At 43.4% G+C, this 5269-nt stretch overlaps 1 non-coding gene across 1 annotated transcript; it reads right to left on the bottom strand.

The window, feature by feature from the left end:
* Positions 1-488: 488 nt before the first annotated feature.
* On the bottom strand, positions 489-559 carry Trnag-gcc. The gene has a single exon. It is a non-coding gene; the product is annotated as a tRNA-Gly (tRNA).
* Between the last annotated feature and the right edge of the window lie 4710 nt (positions 560-5269).

Here is a 5269-nt window from a genome sequence, read left to right as displayed (position 1 = left end):
ACTGACGCATACATGCACACACACGGCAAATTGGCATCCAAAAAGCTGCGGGAGTGCGTTTTCGATCTAGTAGGCGCGGCGGGCCAGGTGATGATGTGCGGGGTTCAATTCGCGGTCCGTGCATCGATGCGTAAACGCAGCCAGATATGCACTTTCCATTGTCGTCCATTGGATTGGGCCCGAACCGTAGAGGGCGGACAGAAGGGTAGAGGAGCTAGCTCACTCAGACAAGCTGGCGATAATGATGTTTGCGAATAATGTTGCTATGACCGGTGTGCAATGATGATGATGATGGACGGTGAAGCAACCGGGAAGGAAGATCCGCTTCCAAGTCAGCGGTATTTGGGCGGCATTTAACGTGTATGCAACATTGTTGAACGAGGTTTGGTGTCTCTGGCTGGTAAGCGAGACATTCAGCAAACAAGAATGAATAGGAAAAGGGGCAAAAATCGAACAATTTTAAAAGTAAAAGGTAAAAATTATCTTGTTGCATCGGCCGGGAATCGAACCCGGGCCGCCCGCGTGGCAGGCGAGCATTCTACCACTGAACCACCGATGCTTGTTAGATAGAGGGTATCTAATTGCCGTTTTGGTTGGAGATTACGCTTCCGGGAAATTGAGCTCCATCTGATGCGTGATATAGTGCGTGACGGAAAAGAAAGCCATTAGAGATTAGAGAGATTGTTCGGATGAAAAGTTAAAAAATAAAATTATATCATTTTTAAATTAATATATTTTTTAAAGTAAAGACACGCTGCACATGTTTTAAAAATGTGTACCATGTATCTAATTCCAGTACAACGTAGAAAAACTCTTTTTTGTCACACACTGTCGTTAGAGTCTATTTATAACCCTATATCTTGCTTCTGCAGTCCAAGATTTCTCTGGCTATTGTATTTGTACCAAACCAAAGAAGACAACAGATATTCGGAAACATTAATTCTCGAAGCACACAACTCTCACTCTCTATCTTGTCCAATCCCTCTTATCGCTAGTAAATACATGACGACATTAAATCCCTTTAGCTAATAATCATTTCCTTTCCACTTTGCTCTCTCTCTCCCCCTTTTCCGATCGTTTCTAGCCGCTGCAATGGGGGCCATTGATAGGCGTCTTTCATCGACATCTTGTGGGCATCCGATAAATTAGTGAGCCAGCGCAGCCAGCCAGCCTGCATCAGACGGGCGCATGCAAAAGGGACAAACGCCACATCGCGCACGCCTTCCACCGTATGGTGTGATTGATCAATCGGTTTCCGGTTCGATTCGGAATATGGTGGCTGTGCAAGATAATGGGAACACACGCGTGTTTAAAGTGAATTGGAAGAGACAGCCAGGAAGACAGTGACACAGCATAGCCATCAGAGGGCTATAAATCAAGCGGGGATGAGAGGAGCAACCACCCCCCACAAATGGCAATCGAAGGAGCTTTGGGTGGCATCTTCACACTTTGTACCAGGTGGGGCTCACGAATTATTCGGTGATTTCCGGTGTTATCATGCATTGTCATTGAAAGTGCACGTCAAGATTCGCGCCTTTAAAGGGAGAGCTTTCGGGGGAAAGGTAGAATTACCTGATCGTATTGTTTGTTTTAAACATAATTAGAAGTTTTAGAACAAGTGCAATGCAGACTAAGCAAGTTGATTAAAGGAAGGTTTTCTACCAAAAGTTAAGAAAAAGTTCGGTAAGTTAAGTAGAAAAAATACGCAGGACACAAAAAACAAATAGTTGAAATGAATTGAGAAGCGAATGAAGCAGTTATGTTAATGCTACGCGCTAAAAAATATAATTTTATTTAATGTTTCTTAAAATACATTATTTTTCTCGACAAGTACCTGAAGACTATTTTTAACAATAAAAAATAGCAATTTGAAATAATGGCTTATTAGTTATCATACTTGAGTTTTTAGGATTTAACATTTTACTTTATAAAACTGTTCACAACTTATCGCTCAAAACATTACTGTAAGAAAAGTGAGATTTGAGACATAATGTTGGAGATGATATAAAAGTAATTTGATGAAAATTTTAAAATAAGTAATAAATGTTAAAATAATAAAATAAAAATAAGATAAAAATTTAAGAAGTGAACCAGGTCAATCGGCTTAAAGACATTCTTAAAATTAAAGTAATGTTTCAACAGCATTTTACGCTTATTTCCTGCTTGACAGACTGTTTAAAACTGTAGATTTATCATAAATGAAAAAAATATGTACTCATAAACAGACAAAACAATAAACAAAATAAATAAAATATATAAATAAAACTAACAACATAACCGAACCACCCTGTATTATTACTCTCCCCGAACACGCGTGTTGTTGACTGTTTGTTTGCTACTCCTGTAGCTCTCTTTCACTCCGCCGTGCGTGACGCATCAACACCACACCGGCAGCAGAGCCACCGATAGTGTCGTCTCCTTTTCGCACACATTCGCACGTACCATGCTGCTCTAGCGCGCAGCCTCCTTTAATTGCTGCGCCCCTGGTACAAACAGTCACGAGTTTAAGGCGAATTTCGCCGCTGCCGCGTGTCGTCGTCGTTTGCTGTGTGTGCGCGCACGTTGAGCTACCTGCTCCGGCTCATGCTCGCCTGGTAGCGGTGGTCACGAGTTTAAGCCAAAATCCGCCGCTTTCTGCGCACACACACAGTGACGCGCGCACACGCACACGCGATCGAGCACGGAGCCGGGTTTGCCGCACTCGAATCCGTTCGAACAAAACCGAACAAAGTACCAGGAGCGCAGGATTTGCAGGAGGCGGCTGCTCGGTACGGCACAGCGAGCGAGATGGTGTGAGTTGTTCAGCAGTTCCGCAGTTCAGCAACTTCCCTATACATCGCTTTCTCAGTGTGCGTGCATGCGTGTACGTCGGGGGCCCGCGGGAGGTCGAAATCGCAAAATTTTACCTTAAACTCGTGACCACAAGGAACGGGAGCGCATGCATTTCAGGAGGTAGCGCTGATCCGAACGCGCAGCTGGTAGAGCGCAGCGAGAGAGAGCGAAAGAGAGCAAAACGCACACGTGCTCTCGGTTGCGCGTGGAGATGATGTTGCGCTGGAAGCGTGTTCGGAATCAGTGCGAACTGTTGTCACTTTCTTTCGGGGGTTTGAAAAATAGCTAAAAAATAGATAATATTATTTACAATTGAAATGATAAACAGGTAATGCTTAGGTTTCCTTTATTTAGCATTATGGAACATTGTTTTATTTATTTTGTTGTGCTTTTATCGTCATATAGACATTGTTATTGATAGTTTGATAGTAACAGCGCGTACAGCAATTATAGAAACATTCGATTTATTTTTACAATTAATTCTAGGCCTTTTTCATGCATTTTCATGTCTTCACATTTTTTGGTGTTATTTTAGCAAACATTTAACAAACATTTATTTACAAATACCTTAAATTCATACAAATAGAACGCAGCTAAACTGTGTTTGTATGCTGTTGTTCTAGTTAATTTAGCTGTTTTGTACATATTTTTAAACTCTTGTGCGTTATTATCACTTAGCGTCCTTTAATTCATATAAATAATACCGTTTCTTCTTTATTTAGTACCATTTTCTGTAAAAAATGTAGTACCTTTTCCATTTTTCTGCAAATATAAGTTATTTCTTTTAATTTTAAATTTTTAATCTCGTTTTTTGTGTGTTAATTTTGATTGATGCATTGACGGTATATTTCTATCAGCTTTAGTATTCTATCACGAATGATCAAGCAATACTCCACATTTTTGAAGGTCAATCTGATTCCGATTTTGGTTTGTTTTTCACATTTGAACTTGAAACATCTAATCTGTTTAGAAGTAAAACGATTACTTCTGGTAAAGTCCTCTCTAGCGGCCACACAGGGGAATAACTCCCAAGGCATAGATAACAACTTTGTTAGCACAAATCAACAAGAAACCTCACTGCCATAGTCCAACCATTGGAGTACAGTGAAACCTAACCTAACTGAATATCGTTTGGGCAGCAAATCAACATTCAAATGCAATAAATTCCCAGCAAAACATTTCTGTACTTGTCTGCGCTGCAGCAGCAGCAGCACCCACGGCTCGTGTCGCGAGTGTCGCATTTAGTGTTATTTTTACACCCATTTAAGTTCTCCCATCTCCCTCCCCACACACACACACACAATCGCTTCCTATCTAAAAACCTAATCCACCCTCCACTGTGTATCACACTGACTCTCCTAAATAGGGCTTCGCTGCCCTCCGTAAATGAAGTGCTAAAGATGTCAAACAGCGGCGTTAATGCAACGTGAATTATCAATTAACATTCTTCCACTTCCACCAGCTGGCTGGCTGGCTGGAGCGGCATTGGGACACAACATTTCAACGTCCGTTCGCTTCCTTCGGGGTTTAGAAATACTCCCCCGGCACGCCGCCGGACGGCAAGCGCACTGTCGCGGTATGACTCATAACTCACTGGACAAATTGATCGCAGATCTGCAAAACGAACGAACGGGCGCGCGCGCCTGTCTTGTCGTGCCGGGCCGGAAACACGGCCACAGAAAATGTGTGTCATAGGCGTTACCGCACCGTACACCCCCTCCCTCGCCTTGGCCCTGTTTTTGCACACTGGCGTAGGTTTCGCTCCGTGGCTCGCGGCTGCTCCAAGTCCTCCAGGGATGTCCAAACGCTGACCAGTTCCAGTTCCCGTGCTGCCCCGCTCGCCGGTGTGTGGAGAGGGGGGGAGGGGGGCTTTTGGTGCGCTTTTTGTCGTCTCAATCTGCAAGCTCAAACACACACACACACACAGAAAAAGCGGCCAAACGCGAATCGTGTCAATAAAGTATTTGGGCGGCATTCCTTCTCCCCCCTTGTTTCGGGCTGCACTCGGGTGGGCACTTCAGCAGCATTCGGTTGATTCATTGGTACGCTCTGCAAATGAAAATGTTACGCATTAGGAAAGAAAATCAGACAGCGTGATTGAACTGGCCGGCCAAATGACGAATGAACCGGATTTCGCGGGCGGGCTCGACGTTCTTCGGGCGAGTAAATGAATTAATCGATCGAACGTTTTGAGTGGTTTGGTGGTTTTGGAGGGACCGAAGGTTGGCAAGAAGGGACGGTTTTAGTTGAGTCTATGACACAATAACAAAGCTGCATAGCCCGGTGGTTGGCATACATCAATTCGCAATCGGAGTGGAACGGTGAATCATATTTGTCCGACTTACTTGCAGGATCCATTCTGGTGTTGTGGATTTGTTCTTTTGATTTCAGATGCTTAGAGGAACCGGCTGGATTTGGTTTTGAATTAAATTTTACT

Source organism: Anopheles arabiensis, chromosome 3 (assembly GCF_016920715.1).
Source record: "Anopheles arabiensis isolate DONGOLA chromosome 3, AaraD3, whole genome shotgun sequence".
Classification (NCBI taxonomy): Eukaryota; Metazoa; Arthropoda; class Insecta; order Diptera; family Culicidae; genus Anopheles; species Anopheles arabiensis.
This window is presented reverse-complemented; position numbering and strand designations above follow the sequence as displayed.